The 17,751-nt window shown below is 41.3% G+C and overlaps 1 protein-coding gene across 3 annotated transcripts in view; it reads right to left on the reverse strand.

Moving 5' to 3' along the window:
- Nucleotides 1-17,751, reverse strand: part of VEGFC (vascular endothelial growth factor C) — a 140,124-nt gene that overhangs the window by 35,419 nt on the left and 86,954 nt on the right. The window lies entirely within an intron of this gene.

Below are 17,751 nucleotides of genomic sequence, written 5' to 3' on the forward strand. Positions count from 1 at the left end.
TATTTGGTAATAAGTTATTGTAGGATCAGCCCTATCTTGTAATTCTCTATTTGGTAAATATAAATTTTTCCCATTCCAAATATAAATGAGATATGAACATAGGTATCTTTAAAACAATCTTGTTTTGGGTCAATCATCAGTTTGCCACAAGCTCCATGTAGGGGGCCAGTGTGATTTTCCATTGTCTCAAATGCAGTTTGTGAAAGAGATGAGGACTATTACATTCTGCCTTGTGATTCCCATCGTGTTGCAGGGGGAACATGCACCCCACCACCATACATCATGCAGAAAACGTACCTGGTCAACACTCCATCCATTCCCCGCCCACTCGTACTCACATGCACAATGATGGTGGAGAAAACCACACATAATGGTTCTCTGGAAATTGCCGTCTCCCCAGATGCAGCTACCCACAGTATGGGTATCCAGTACAGGAGAGGGAGGGATGTCTTAACAACTCCTCACGCATGGGCATGCAGGAATGGCCACAGTGTGGCCCTTCAACAGCAATATTAGAGACAACATAAGCAGTGTTCATTAACTACTGCTTCTGTACATATAAATACATACACATACACTAACTATTGTCTTCTGCATCCCCAGCAAGAAATGACCACATTAAAAAAATATTGGTGACAAAATAGGTAGTTTAAAAATAATATATCCCTATCAGAGTCTAACAATTTTAAACAGGCCAAATTTATTTTTTATCCTAACCTGCACAATTTTGACATGGATGCTTTTAGGTGTCTGTGACAAGTAGTATTGATTTTAGCAATGAATATGGCTTACATAAATTGGCTGCAAGATTTAGTCATGAATTAATTTCTTTATGTAAACAAACTAAAGACTATTACATAATACGAAATATTTTATTCCCTGCACAGTTCCAAAATATTGCTCTCAATGTTGCCAACTCTCGTGATTTTATTGTCAGTCTTGCAATATTTATTGCTTTACTTAAAACCCCAGGTCTTGGAGCTGACAAACTCATCTTCCATTACAAAACAAAACAAAACAAAACAGAACCTTCTAGCCTTCCAGGCAGCAGAGAAACCCCTGAAGTGAGCACACTCTAAGGGCTCAGAAATCAAGAAGTCAAATAAAAGAACCCTTTTTTAAATCTCATGATTTTTTTGGAGGCCTGACTCATGATTTTTGAATGTCCTGTACAATTACTAGCAGGAATAATATATATGATACAAAGATTTAATATATACTGAAAAACCCTTTGTCACTGAATGAATGAGAACATTAGTCTTATTTATTCTTCATTACAAGAGATACGAAGTATTCTCCCCCTTTCTTCCCTCCATCGGGGACCAACTCTAATTGCTACGCATGCCACCAACCCCTAGGAGCAGCAACAAAGCCTGAGTGCCCTTAAAGGGGCTGGGACCCAGCTCCTCCTATAATGTAGACATTCTGGACCTCGCAGGATCCTGGAGCCTGGGCTCCAGACTGAGCCCAAATGTTTACATAGCAATTAAATAGCCCCTTAGCACGAGCCCAAGTCAGCTGATGTGGGCCAGCCTTGGGTATCTGCAGTGTAGACATACCCAAAGTTACCTGAAATAAAATAGATGCTGTTCTGAAGGAATTAAAGTATGAAATTGTAGAACTACTAACAGTGAATGATATGTAACCTGTCATTTAAATCAGCTTCTGTACCTGATGACTGGAGGATATCTGGATGATAGCCAGATCACTGGAAAAGGTGACACCAATTTTTAAAGAAGGGTCCAGAGGCAATCCTAGCAACTAAAGGCCGGTAAGCCTAACTTCAGTACCAGGCAAATTGGTTGAAACGACAGTAAAGACCAGAATTAATAGACACATAGATTAACACAATTTGTTGGGGAAGAAAGAGTCAACAAGGCTTTTGTAAAGGGAAATCATGCCTCACAAATCCATTAGAATTCTTTGAGAGGGTCAACAAATATGTGGACAAGGGTGATCCAGTGGATATAGTGTACTTGGATTTCCCGAAAGCCTTTGAGAAGGTCCTTCACCAAAGGCTTTAAACCAAAGTAAGCAGTCATGGGATAAGAGGAGAGGCCCTCTCATAGATCATTTATTTTTATCCTTTTTTTCCGGTCTTTTAAAAAGTTTCTGGTCAATTTGCAGAATGGACAGAGGTAAATAGTTGTTTCCTTCAGAGCGCTGTACTGGGAACAGTGCTATACAACATATTCATAAATGATCCAGAAAGAGGGATAAACAGTGAGATGGCAAAATTTGCAGACAATACAAAATAACTCAAGGTAATTTAATCCAAAGCAGACTGTGAAGAGTTACAAAGGGATCTCTCAAGGGCAACAAAAATGATTAAGGGTATGGAACAGCTCCGTATGAGGAGAGATTAAAAAGACTGGAACTTTTCAGCCTGGAAAAGAGACAACTAAGAAGGGATATGATAGAGGTCTATAAAATCATGAATGGTGTGGAGCAAGTGAATAAGGAAGTGTTATTCACTCCTTCACGATAACACCAGAACCAGGGGCCACTGAAATTAATAGGCGGTAAGTTTAAAACAAAAGGAAGTCCTTCATCACACAACACACAGTCGATCTGTGGAATTTGTAGCCAGGGGATGTTGTGAAGGCCAAAGCTATAGTGAGGTTAAAAAAAAGAATGAGATAAGTTCATGGACAACAGGTCCATCGATGGCTATTACCCAAGATAGTCAGGGATACAACCACATGTTCTGGGTATCTCTAGCCTCTGACTGTCAGAAACTGGCAGTGGACAACAGAGATGGATCACGCAATGATTGCTTGTTCTGTTCATTCCCGCTGAAGCACCTGGAATTGGCTCCTGTCAGAAGACAGGATACTGGGATGAGTAGACCGTTAGTCTGACCCAATATGGGCGTTATGATGTTCTCATGATCAATGCAAGATCCGTCACCTATAAACAATACACCAACAAAAAATCAGCAATGAAGTACCCAAGATCACCTGCATCCTGGAGACTTGGCTGGATTACACTACAAGCCCTGTGCTAGCCCACCTCCTCCCCACTTCCTCCAACTTGGTCTATCATATACCAAGATGAGACAGGAGGCACTGCATTCATTTTCGCTTCAAACATCAAATTGTAAAAAGTTACCTCAGGTAATAAAAGGTCTTCTAAATTCGTTTTTCTAGCACAAGAGTGGGCAAACTTTTTGGCCTGAGTGCCACATTTGGTTGTGGAAATTGTATGGGGGCCATGAATGCTCATGAATCTTGGGGCTGGGATGCGGGAGAGGGTGAGGACTCTGGCTGGGGGTGCAGGGTCTGGCGTGGGGCTAGAAATGAGGAGTTCAGGGTGCAGGAAGGGGCTCCGGGCTGGGGCAGGGGGTTGGGGTGTGGGTGGGTGTGTATGTGAGGTCTCCAGCTGGGGGTGTGGGCTCTGGGGTGGAGATAAGGGGTTGGACGTGCACGAGGGTGCTCCACGCTGGGACTGAAGGGTTCGGAGGGGGAGGGATCAGGACTGGGGCACGGAAACGGCTCAGGGGTGCAGGCTATGGGCGGCACTTACCTTAAGCAGCTCCCAGAAGCTGCGGCATGTCCCCCCTTCATCTCCTACATGGAGGTGCGGCCAGACGGCTCTAAGCACTGCCCTGTCCACAGGCACCACCCTTGCAGCTCCCATTGGCTGTGGTTCTAAGCCAATAGGAGCTGCGTGGGTGGCACCTGAGGCTGGGGTAGCGTGCAGAGACCCCTGGCTGCCCCTAAGCATAGGAGCTGGAGAGGGGATATAGGAGCTGGAGGGGAGCCACACAGAGACATGGTATGAGCGGAGCGGGACAAGCCCCCAACCTTGCTCCCCGGCTGAAGCACCGGAGCGGGGCAAGCCCCGGACTCTGCTTCCTGGCGGGAGCTTGAGGGCCAGATTAAAATGTCTGAAGGGCCAGATATGGGCCCTGGGCCGTAATTTGCCCACCCCTTGTCCAGCAGCAAAAACCAGAGCCAAAACTAACAGATTTTTTTGCTCATTTACAGAGCTGACAGTGGAGCTGAGAGACCGGGCTCTCAGCTCCCCGCCCTGCCCCTCTTACGTCAGTGGAAGTGCTCTTGGTGAGGACACACACAACCAACCCAAGGAGGGTAGTGTAGACATGCAACACTGCAGTAATTACTGTGGTGGCTATAAGTCAATCTAATGTAAGTTGACTAAGCCCTGGTCTACACTGGGGGTGGGGGGATTGATCTAAGTTACGCAACTTCAGCTACATGAATAACGTAGCTGAAGTCAACGTACTTAGATTGACTTACCATGTTGTCTTCACCATGGTGAGTTAACTGCTGCCGCTCCCCTGTTGACTCTGCCTGCACCTCTTGTGGCGCTGGAGTACAGGGGTCGATGGGAGAGCACTCAGGGTCGATTTATCGCGTCTGAACTAGATGCGATAAATCGATCCCCGCTGGATCGATCGCTGTCCACTGATCAGACAGTTAGTGAAGACATACCCTTAGGTTTGTAGTATAGCTATACCCTTAGGAAGTCACCCTGGTTCACTTACATTCAGAAGTTTATCTCTGTATACCCATACTACTGAGAAAAGAAGACTGACGGGGAACCTCAAAACAGCCTTTAACATATTTCAAGACTCTTATAATGAGGATGGTGACTGGGTGGATTTGATTTAAATCAAATTGATTTAAATCATGATTTAAATCACTGCTCAGGAAGACTCTATTTAAACAGGGTTTTCTACATAAACGAGCATTCTTGTTGGTTGTTATAACCTTAATACATATTCTTCACAACTCAGAGATTGATATAGGTTTCATTTTTAGAAGATACACACTATACATTTTTGAACAGTGATTTATTTTGAAAACTGTTCAGATTAGTTTTATAGCTATATCAGAAAATGAATGATTTGGTTATTTAATTTACCAAAGGTAATTGAAGCAGATATTTATGAAGTCACTGGGAGGTGAACTATCTCCAGTTCAACAGGTTAATCATTAATATTTGGAGGATTTTCTTGCCTTGCTGTATTAGGAGGAGAACATCACCAGAGAGACATGTAAATTGTTTTGTTTAACTAAAACAACAATGTTAAATATTCTGGATTTTTTTCTTCAACAGCAAACATATAACATTTTAACAAAAAAGCATATGTCCCTCGCTTCTCACATTTATCTCCAGACTTTTTCTCCTTGTCCAGATCTATTCTTCCCCCAACAATCTTCTATTCACTGAAATTTTTGAAACTTTGCACTTTTAGAGAGAGGTAAGGGATTGACTCTGTGTACACAATTTTTCAGAGGGACAATAGAGTTGAGGTCTGTTATTTCTCACATCTATGTATTATTTTAAAACATTTTTGCTGTTAACAAGCATGTAACCTCTGGAGACACAAATCCACAGTTTGAGAACTGCAAAATTAGCATCTCTGATGGTATCTTCTAGACTGAGCACTGAGTCCCATTGGGTAGATAGAAAGATTAACCTAAATAATCTATACAGAAGCCTGTGGAACCTCATAAGATTGGGTCCCTAATCTATGAACTATTGGAACTCACTTACAAAACTTTTCTTAAACATTACATGAATATATTGTCTCATACTATAGAATTAGAATTTATAATCCCTATTCCATGATGAGATAGCTTTAATTAAGTTACATGATAGCTCAAAGATATCTGTAGATCGGTTTTTTCCTCAAAAAATCCAATTTAAATTTAAAAAATCCATTTTTTAAAAATCATTGATTTTTATCCATCCTGGATGGTGACCAACTGTTCTCCAAATCCACTTAAGGTAGGATAAGAAGTAATGGACTTAATCTGCGGCAAAGGAATTTACGTTAGATATTGGAGAAACTTTCTAACTATGGGATAGTTAAGTGCTAGAATAGGCTTCCAAGAGCTGCTACGGAATCCTCTTAATTGAAAGTTTTTAAGAACAGGCATGACAAACACCTGTCAGGGATGTTCTAGGTCACTTGGTTCTGCGGCAGCACAGCTGGCTGGACTAGATGACCTCTTGAGGTCCCTTCCAGCCCTACATTTCTATGATTCTGTCAAGAGCTAGAAATGCAATGTGTGTCTGAAACTTAAAATCTACAGAAATGGATTGCTTAATATTACAGCTCCAATTGCCAGAGAAAGTTGCGTATTCACTCCTGATAAGTATAATTTTCAAGTCCTGATCTATGATAATGTGGTGAAATATTGTTTTAAAAATGCATTTCCTCATGGATTTTCCAGAAGGCCATGTGTATGGTTAATGTAATAGTGTTTACAATTTAAAGTGTTCATGTAAAGGAGAACATAATGAAGCATGTACACATTTTTCAAATGTGGGCAAAAGGAAAAAACAATATATTTATAAGATGCAGTACATATTTACTGCAAAATGAAGTCTTGATGGAGAAGAAGAATACGATCTTGATGTTTGCTGAGGAAGTGCAACAAGATTATTCCAGTATAACTGCCCAAATTCTAGGAGAGTGTTTAAAATAGATTCACAGGGAGTATATACGCATTTTCAGTATAGCAGAGGGAAGTTTTCTAGTGCACTATACCTAGTTTATTCTATAAATAATCCATGAAACTGGGCCTACAACTGTCCTAGTTGCAAGTGAGTAATTAGAATGACCACAGAATCACAGTTTTTGTTCTTAGGAATCACTCGCTATTGAGCTTAATTAATGAACACACTTCCCTTTAAAGCAACTGATGTTTTAAGTCAGTTTTACAAGTACAATGTAGGGAACCTATTCAGTCACTAGAGGGCTTTTGCTATTTCTTCTCTTCAGCCTGACAAGGGAAGAAAGAATGGAAGCAAGGGTGAATAGCAAGGTACACATATTGTACTCAGTATTGTAACCAGAGCCCTCCTAAGCACCACTAACAATTTAGAGGAGAAAGAAAAGGAAGGTTGTCTATTTATTGCTGGTATGTGTCTGCAAATGTATTTCAAAATGTGTGTTGATCTCTCCTTGCTGCAGTCATTATTAATCTGTAAAAGGCATGAGTTTTGAACTGCGGCAAATTAGGCAAGTATTTATAACTGGTTCACGTTGAATGAGACAATTAGAGGCATTAAGAAATTTAATTCTGGCAGAGCAATCAAACAGATGCTACTACCAAATTGTACACACAACTAAATCTTAATTTCCACTTGATTAAATGAGGGTGTCAACTGCATTTCTAAAATTAATTGAATTGGCCAAGGAACCCTCAGTTGGAATATACTGACAGCAATATTTGATAATGGAAAAAGTATTCAGTATAAAAAAAATTAAATAAATGCATTTTTTTAGAGCCAGAACTATAAAAGCAGTTCTAACTAATGTCTGGACATTTGCAAAAATCTACATATACTGGTTTTGGTTAATTAATCTAATAAACCAGCTAACTCTTTTTTTATCTAGGCTCTTTGTTTTGCTTTTGGTTGTACATCTGCTTGTAGCATAGTGCATACCAGAAATGATACTTTTAAATCTCTAAGTAGTTTGGCTTCATGAAAATCAACATCATAACTGTTCCGGAAAGCGTAACATGAAGAAAACAAAAACAAAAAAGAAACCAAGTAAGAACAGAAATGTACTGTAAATTAATGAATAGAGCCCTTATGTTTAACAGTGTTATGCTAGGTCAGATTAACAAGGTTTGGAAGTGATTAAAGTTTGGATATTTGATTACTTACACCATACTAGTTATTCTCAAATGAACTTTTAGATGTAATCCTAAATTTAAAATAAAACCATTGTACTAAACATAACAACTGTTATGTTGCCATAAAATAACATAACATTATCAAGCTATTTAGATAAAGGCAATTCTAAACCAGTGAGGGCCAGACTGTGACTTCCGATTTATTAAGCAATCCGCTGATTTCAGTAGGAGCCACTTGCACACAACAGAGGGTAGGGCCCAGCCCTAGCTCCTAGATGGGAGGGGGGAATACTACCTATATACACCATGCTTTCCTTTCTCTTTCTATTATGTAAATGAGACAATTAAGTCCAAGGAAACATTTCACTGACCCGTCCTAAAATACTCAGGCCAGCCCTGGGCATAGTTGTATGATCACACTGAGTAAGAGCTGGTTACATTTTGGAGGCAAAGCCGGAAAAATTCTTTCACTGATAAATCTTTACAACATCAGGAGTGACTGTGTGGAGTGGAACAATTCCTACAGAAGTATGAGCAGGAAATCCCACAAGAAGATGCTCACTTCATTTCTTTTAATCTACATGGTTTATTGAGGAGTAAGGGAGAAAAGGGCTCTAAATTAATCAAATGACAAATCCTCTCCTTCTAAATAAAGTAACAAAACGTAGTAAATAAACTATCCTCACAGTAAATTACTCATAGACCTACCTATCTATATTTCTACAGTTCTTATCACTCTGGTATCTTAGTGGCATTGTGAAACAGGAAAGTATATGGCTTGATTTCTTATTCCAAAGCTGTTATATAATTACCTACATTTTGGAAAACTTTTTGTTCTATAAAATAGATGTATTCATAATGTGGTATTCCAACTCTGTAGTATGTTAAATATTTCATAAAATTATAGTTAACAGAAAAACAATATCTGGAAGGTTAAAAAAAATCTATAAACAAAATTAAGTTTATAACATGTTTTCCCATGCTTTACATTTACAGTTTCTTTTATGTATCCCTTATATCCTTCTCTATTAATATCAAAGGTCAAAATACTTAATATTTGGCAGAGACTACGACACATAATTGATGGTGCAACATGCAATAATAATACTTAATGCATCTGCTGTGATTATAGTTGTCAGCACATTGGATTTTCAAGGCTTTTCTTAATAGGAAAATTCTGGCTCTAAAGCAATCCATTTTAATGTACTTGTATACCACATTTATTGACCAATTGAAATATATTAAAAAAGCATGTAATTAATTTAGCATAGTGAAGCAAACATAGGTAGTGTGCAAATAAATGGAAATATTCCTAAAGAAGGCTCTGTGTAAACATTTCTCTTGCATAATCTTTTAGAATTATTGCAATTTATATGTATTTTCCTCTAGAATTTTGATGTGATTAATGTCAGTGAAATGAAAATACAATAATTCCAACTGAAGAAAAATCTGAACCATATACTATGATTAAAAATCAACTTTGCTATATGCCACTTATATTCAAGTTGAATATGATAAGCCTGATTTTGATCTCACATCTATTTAGCACTAGTATAATTTAACTGATTTCCAAAATTGCAAAACTCCTTTTTATTAATTTTAAACACTGTAATTTTGTGTGGTTCTTTACAGAACTCAGAAGACGACACCCTGATTCTGGTCTCATGCTAATTTAAATCAGGAATAACACTAAGGAAGTCATTTGGACTATACCAAGGTACAGTTGATATGAGTGAGATCAGTACCAGAACCACTGTCCCTACACCAAAGAGCTTAAAACCACATCAAACAAACAAGAAAACATAGAAAACAAAGGAAATTATAGAAAAGGAAGTGAAAAAAGGCTAAAATAAATATGATATGAATTGCATTATGTAAATGTAAATTATGTAAATGAGCTTTATACATTCTGATATTTTTAACACTGAGAATGAGGTAGAGAAAAGGGAAATGAATAGAGGTTAAAGGTGGAAAGAAAAGCAAAATAAATGAATTTGAGGAAGGATCTGAAGAAAGAGAGAGTGAAAGTCTGACACACAGGAAGAAGGATATAACATCAGATAAAGGGAAGATGAAACAAAATGAAAAGGCCTGCAAAAGTTTTATTTCTAAATGAAAAAGTACACAAATCCTTTAGTTTTAAAAAAAAAAAGAGATAGTTGATAATCCTGCATGAAACTATTCCCATCCTCAGTTATTTAATTTATCTGAATGGTTTACCTATTCTACATAATTAAGTATCTGAAGAATACAGCTGGTTGGGAAACAGAATTTCCCTTCCACAGGAAATTCTGATATTTTGAAATTTCTTTTGCTCCTAATAAGAACAAATATTAGAAATTTTTAAATTTACTGCAAAATGAAAGTTCTGAAATATTTTGTTTTGGCAACATTGAAATGAACTGAACATTTTGTTTCAATAAGGTCAAAATGTTTTGTTTAAATTTAATAATTTTTCATTCACACACACCCCACAAGTCAAAATGATAAAATCAAAACAAAATGTTTTGACCTTATCAAAACAAAACATTTCAATAATTTCCCATCAAAATTTTTGACAAAATAGATATGTTCCCATTAAATATTTCAAATTGGCAATTCCTGAAAGCAAACTGTTCCACTAGAAAATTTTCAGCCAGCTCTACTGAAGAGTTATTATAGTCTGTGAATGTAATCAATAATAGCATCCAAATGCCCTTGAAAGATATCTGGAGTATTTTATAGTTATGTATTATTTTCTCATAAGGTGCTGTTTTCATCACAGTCTAGATGTAGTCTAATTCTGAGGATAGAAAATTATCAATCACCAAAACCAGAATCTGTTTTAAATATAGCTATATAAGTGATATAAAGAAGCATTAACAAACTGAAGAAGTGTTGTCACAGTGCTTGAATCCAGACAGATCTCAGTTCTTCTCAGAACACTGACCCCCAGTTTATGACCCTGAGACAAATTCTACTCCGATTTACATCAGTGTAAATCTGATCTAAATTTACTGTGCAGTTAAGACTGACTAAATGAGAACTGAATTTGTACTCCTGTATGCAACATTGTAGGTTGAGATTTTACCATAACTAGATTTATTCAAATCATATTTAAAATATGGCTTTGAAAATGACACTGTAAGCTTCTTTTGTTTATTAACCTATTATTGACAGTAATGCTTTCTGTCAATATTTACCAATAAATCATTTTATCACCTATAAAATTTTAATTTAGATATTGTCTGAAGTTATAGCTTTCTGTTGCTTCATGTTATTCTAATTATCCAACAGTGCCTTAAAGGTGAATGTTTGGATCAAATAACTTTGACAGAGAAGTATGTATATATCCCACATGCAGGTGTGTTAAGTAATCTTGGGCAAGCAACTTAACTTCTCAGTACTTCCGTTTCCCCCCTCCTTTGTGAATCACTTTGAAACCTATGTATTTCAGTTTTTCTCTATGTAGGACTCATTGCAGCAGCCATCTTTTTCCTCCCCTACTTCAGTAAACAAGAAAAGTTCTATCTGAGAACTCTGAGAATCATTAGTTATTCACCAATACAGATGGACTCACAAAAAGTCTTTTATGGGAGACAAACTTGATATTTTATTTATAAGACTAAATTATCTTGATGAATATGTTACCAAGATAGAAGGGTGACTGGATAATGTGAACAATGTGAGCAAACAGTGAGTGGAAGAATTGAATCCACTCTTGTAAAACACTGCACAGTGTGTGACAGGCTTATAAAAAAAGATGGGAAACCAAATCTGTGTGTGGAAAATACCTAAACCCTTGGAATTCTTACAAAAAAGAAAAGTCCTGAAGCAAATTCCTTCCATATTGATTTGGAAGCACAGATGAACTGAAGTAGCTAAATTCTATAGTAGTCCTGCCAAATGGTCTGCTACACAAGAAAATACAATTACAGTATTGCTACAATTTTAGATTAAAGAGACAGAGAGACTCTTAGTTACAGCTAGGGGAAAAAAGGAGACCTAACATTTCAAGGAAACAAAATTTTAATTTTCCTAGATGTTAGTTAAACCATACATTCTCACAGGGGAGAGCTGGAGGCTAAAATTTCCGGGTGTTATATCATCTCTCCATTAGTGCAGTATCTGAGCATCTCTCAAGTAAAATCTATTAGCAGCAATGAAGTCCCTAGTGGACTTCACAGAATTTCTGTCTCTTCTCCCTTTTCAGTGTAAAAACTCTGCTTGGGGTAATTTTTGACTGTTAGTTTCTGTTTGGTTGACCAAGTCTATTTGGGGATGGAGGTAGAAGGAATATCAGTGTTGTGAGTGTCATACTGGGCATGCTGGAAAGCCTTCATTAAAAAGGTAGGTTCTGCAGCATTTCCTAAAGATGGTCAGTCTTTGGATTTGTTTCACCTGTCTGGAAGTTCCTCCCATATTGACCCCTTAGACTGCGGCTGTTTTGTCCCAGCCCTCAGGCACTTTTGTCTGGTCTTTGTGATCTGCATTGTTCTAAAGCAATGCAACTATCAGGGACGTTCACAGAACAAAATTAATTCTTTAGTGTAAATAGGGCTTGATTTATTAATTGATTTGATGATTAGGACCAAGCCCTTAAACTAGTATCAGAAATTAACTGGGAATCAGTGCAGAGACCAGAGCATGGACTTTAACTGCTCACGGCAGCTTAAACCATGGAGAAGGGGGCAGCCATGTTCTGTATCAGCTGGATCTATGCATTATTTTCACATTCAGATACAGTGAATTACAGTAATCACATCTGGAGGTCATAAGTGCCTGGGTCATAAGTGCCTGAGGACTTGTTTAGGAGAAAGCGGCAAAGTTTCCTAGCAAGCTGGAGGTGAAATAAGACATTTTTGGATGCCCAGTGACATCCATATGTAAGCTTAGTTATGAGTCAAAACAGGACCCCAAGGCTTTACACCACCTTGACGGATGGGAGCTATATGCCTTCAATAGAAGATGGGGAAAAGTGACCCAGTTAGTTCTTCAAAGCAACACTTTGGCCTTCTCCATGTTGAGTTTAAGTCAGCTGCTCTGCATTCAAAAGTTGATCTCATTTTGACATCTTAATAGTGAACATAATTGCATCAGTGGAGAATGATACACACAGATAAGTGTCATTATCATATTCTTGCCAGCTGAATCCATGGTATTTCACTACCTCTCCAAATGGTTTAAAGTAGATGTAGAAAATAATGGGAGATAGGGGGGATCTCTCTGGGATCTTGCAGGTCTGCCCATTGGAAAGGAAGAGCAGTTATCCATCACCATTCTCGGAGTTCTGCTAGACAGGAAAGATGGGAATCACTGTAGTGCTGTGCTATCTACTCCTGCTATGCCACATAGGTGGCTAACAGTGTCTTGTGGTCCACTACGTCAAAAGCTGCGGAGAGCTCTAGGAGGATGGAGGGAGTTACTCACTTTTTGCAGTAACGATGGTTCTTCGAGTTTCATCCCCCATGGGTGCTCCACAAAAGGTGTGTCTGTGTCCCTACGCCTCTGATCGAAGATTTTAGATAGCAGCATCTGTTCGGCCTGCACATGCACTCTCCCGGTCTCATGCCTTGCCTCGAGGCTATCTAATGCTGAATGGGCAAATCACTCAGTTCCTTCTCTACTGCAGAGCCCCATATTGAGAACTCCAAAATAGAGGGAAGAGGGCGGGTTGTGGAGCACCCATAGGGGGACACATCTCAAAAAAACATTATTACTGCACGAGGTGAGTAACTTCTTCTTCTTCGAGTAGTGTCCCTATAGTTGCTCCGCTAGAGGTGACTCCACAGCAGTATCCCGATGGAGGACTGGGGCTTCAGAGTCGAGTCTAGTAATGACATCAACACTGTGCAGATGAAGATGGCATCGGAAGCTGAGTGTTGTGTAAGTGCATCGTGTTCTGTGAAGGTATGAGTAAACGCCCAAATTGCTGCCCTGCATAATTCTGAGATGAGGACATTTCTAATGAATGACACATAGGTGGAAACGGATCTCATGGAATATGTGCGGACTCCGGATGGAGGTTGCAGATTACGGGCATGATAACAATAGTTAATACAGCTGAGACCCATTTTGAGAGTCTGTGAACTGATACTGCAGAGCCCTTGAGTCTATAAAGGATAAGAACAGTTTAGGAGATTTCTTAAGGCCTGGTCTACATTACGAGTTTACGTTGGATTTAGCAGCATTAAATCCGAATTAACCCTGCACCCGTCTACACAACGAAGCCATTTTTTCGACATAAAGGGCTCTTAAAACCGATTTCTGTACTCCTCCCCAATGAAGGGATTAGTGCTGAAATAGACATCGCCGTTTCGAATTAGGGTTAGTGTGGACGCAATTCGAAGGTATTGGCCTCTGGGAGCTATCCCACAGTGCACCATTGTGACCACTCTGGACAGCACTTTGAACTCGGATGCACCGGCCAGGTGAACAGGAAAAGCCCCGGGAACTTTTGAATCTCATTTCCTGTTTGGCCAGGCGAGTTCATCAGCACAGGTGACCATGCAGTCCCAGAATCGAAAAAGAGCTCCAGCATGGACCGAACGGGAGGTACTGGATCTGATCGCTGTATGGGGAGAGGGATCCGTGCTATCAGAACTACGTTCCAAAAGACGAAATGCCAAAATATTTCAAAAAATCTCAGAGGCCATGAGGGACAGAGGCTACAGCAGGGACGCAACACAGTGCCGCATGAAACTTAAGGAGCTCAGACAAGCGTACCAGAAAACCAAAGAATCAAACAGACGCTCCAGGACAGAGCCCCAGACATGCCATTTCTACGCTGAGCTGCAGGCAATTCTACGGGGGGCTGCCACCACTACCCCACCCCTGTCCGTGGACTCTGATGATGGGGTATTCTCCGCCATGGCTGAGGATTTTGCAGATGAGGAAGATGAGGAGGAGGAGGAGGACGAGCTTGGGGAGAGCACACAGCACACCGTTCTCCCCGATAGACAGGATCTTTTTATCACCCTGACTGAAATACCCTCCCAACCCAAAGAAGCCAGAGAAGGGACCTCTGGTGAGTGTACCTTTTTAAATATAATACATGTTATAAAAGCAAGCGTTTTTTAATGATTGAGTAGCCCTGAGGACTTGGGATGCATTCGTGGCCAGTACTGCTACTGGAAAAGTCTGTTAACGTGATTGGGGATGGAGCGGAAATCCTCCAGGGACATCTCCATGAAGCTGTCCTGGAGGTACTCTAAAAGCCTTTGCAGAAGGTTTCTGGGAAGAGCAGCCTTATTCCGTTCTCCATGGTAGGACACTTTACCATGCCATGATAGTAGCAAGTAATCTGGTATCATTGCATGACAAAGCCTGGCAGCGTATGGTCCCAATGTTTGCTGGCATTCAAGCAACATCCATTCTTTATCTCTCTGTATCCTCAGGAGAGTGATATCATTCATGGTAACCTGGTTGAAATAGGAGAATTTGATTAAGGGGACATTCAGAGGTGCCCGTTCCTACTGGGCTGTTTGCCTGTGGCTGAAAAGAAATCCTCCCTGCAGTTAGCCACGCGGTGGGACGGGGGGCCATTGGCGCTGAGCTGTTCATGTTTGGCTAGCAGGGATCTTCCCTGATACCAGCCAGGTGGTGGGGGGAGGGGAAAAGCGATCATCCCAGAGAATTGGATGGGGGAGGGGGTTAGTTTGGTTTCTGCTGCTGCACGTTAACAGGAAAACTGCAGCACCAAATGGCCAAATCAACGGACTTTGCTTGGTATGGGAGAGGAGGGCGCTGCTGTTATGAAGGTTGCAGAAGCCGAAAGACTATGGCTTACCGTGGCTGCCTGCAAGCCGAATTCTATTGCCTGGCCCTGCGTGTGTGATCGCTAACACCAAAGCCGCAGGCACTCAATATAAGATGCAAAATGCGACCTTGTACCAAACTCACATGTGCTATGTAATGTGAATAGTGTTGTTCACTGTGAAAGAGTATAGCCATTGTTCTGTAAAATGTATCTTTTTAAATACTTCACTCTCTTTTTTTCCTCCAGCAGCTGCAAATGTTTCAAGCCTCCCTCCTCCATCCCAAAGGCTACCTCAGATAAGGCGGCGAAAAAAAACGCACGCGCGATGACGTGTTCTCTGAGCTCAGGCAGTCATCCAGCACTGACAGAGCTGTGTGGAGGGACACAATAGCAGAGTACAGGACAGTGGCAGATGAACATGAGGAAAGGTGGCGGCAGGAAGATCAGAGGAAGCATGGCAATGCTGGGGCTATTGCGCGATCAAAGGGACATGCTCCGGTGTCTGGTGGAGGTTCATGAACGGCAGCAGGATCACAGACTGCCACTGCAGCCCCTGCTTAACCGCCCTCCCTCCTCCCCAAGTTCCATAGCCTCCTCACCCAGACGCCCAAGAACGCGGGGTGGGAGGCTCCAGGCACCCAACCACTCCACCCCAGTGGACAGCCCAAGCAACAGAAGGCTGTCATTCAACAAGTTTTGAAGTGGCCTTTTCCTTCCCTCCTACCCTCCTCCCATGCCCCACCCGGGCTACCTTGTGAGTTATTTCCCTATTTTTATAATCAATTAATAAAGAATACATGTTTTTTAAATGATAGTGACTTTATTTCCTTTGCAAGCAAGCTGTGATCGAAGGCGGGAGGGCGGGTGGCTTACAGGGAATTAGAGTCAACCAAGGGGGCGGGTTTTCATCAAGGAGAAACAAACAGAAGTGTCACACAGTACCCTGGCCAGTCATGAAACTGGATTTCAAAGCTTCTCTGATGCGCACCGCTTCCTGCTGTGTTCTTCTAACTGCCCTGGAGTCTGGCTGTGCATATTCAGCGGCCAGGCGATTTGCATCAACCTCCCACCCCGCCATAAACATCTCCCCCTTACTCTCACAGAGATTGTGGAGCACACAGCAAGCAGCAATAACAATGGGAATATTGGTTTCGCTGAGGTCTAAGCGAGTCAGTAAACTGCGCCAGCAACCCTTTAAATGTTCAAATGCACACTCTACCACCATTCTGCACTTGCTCAGCCTATAGTTGAACAGCTCCTGACTACTGTCCAGGGTGCCTGTGTACGGCTTCATGAGCCAGGGCATTAAGGGGTAGGGCTGGGTCCCCAAGGATAACTATAGGCATTTCAACATCCCCAAAGTTATTTTCTGGTCTGGGAGGTAAATCCCTTCCTGCAGTCATTTAAACAGACCAGAGTTCCTGAAGACCCAAGCGTCATGAACCTTTCCCGGCCATCCCACGTTGATGTTGGTGAAACGTCCCTTGTGATCCACCAGTGCTTGCAGCACCATTGAAAAGTACCCCTTGCGGTTTATGTGCTGGCTGCCCTGGTGGTCCGGTCCCAAGATAGGGATATGCTTTCCGTCTATAGCCCCACCACAGTTAGGGAATCCCATTGCAGCGAAGACATCCACTGTAACCTGCACATTTCCCAGAGTCACTACCTTTGATAGCAGCAGCTCAATGATTGCGTTGGCTACTTGCATCACAGCAACCCCCACAGTAGATTTGCCCATTCCAAATTGATTACCGACTGACCGGTAGCTGTCTGGCATTGCAGACTTCCACAGGGCTACTGCCACCCGCTTGTGAACTGTGAGGGCTGCTCTCATCTTGGTATTCTTGCTCTTCAGGGCAGGGGAAAGCAAGTCACAAAGTTCCATGAAAGTGCCCTTACGCATGCGAAAGTTTCAGAGCCACTGGGGATCATCCCAGACCTGCAACACTATGCAGTCCCACCACTCTGTGCTTGTTTCCCAGGCCCAGAATCGGCATTCCACGGCATGAGCCTGCCCCATTAACACCATGATCTCCAAATTGTGGGGGAACGCGGTTTTAGAGAAAAGTGTGTTCATGTCCTCATCACTGCGCTGCCGTCGCCTCCTCGCCTGGTTTTTCAGGTGCTGGTTCTGCGTACACTGCACGATAATGCGTGAGGTATTTACAATGGTCATAACTGCTGTGGTGAGCTGAACGGGCTCCATGCTTGCTGTGCTACGGCGTCTGCTCTTGCTCGGGCAATCCAGGGAAAAGGGTGTGAAATGATTGTTTGCCGTTGCTCTGGCGGAGGGAGGGGCGACTGACAATATGGCTTACAGGGTTGGCTTACAGGGAATTAAAATCAACAAAGGGGGTGGCTCTGCGAGAAACAGAATGGCCCCCTCAAGGA

The sequence above is a fragment of the Eretmochelys imbricata genome, chromosome 4 (assembly GCF_965152235.1).
Source record: "Eretmochelys imbricata isolate rEreImb1 chromosome 4, rEreImb1.hap1, whole genome shotgun sequence".
NCBI lineage: Eukaryota > Metazoa > Chordata > Testudines > Cheloniidae > Eretmochelys > Eretmochelys imbricata.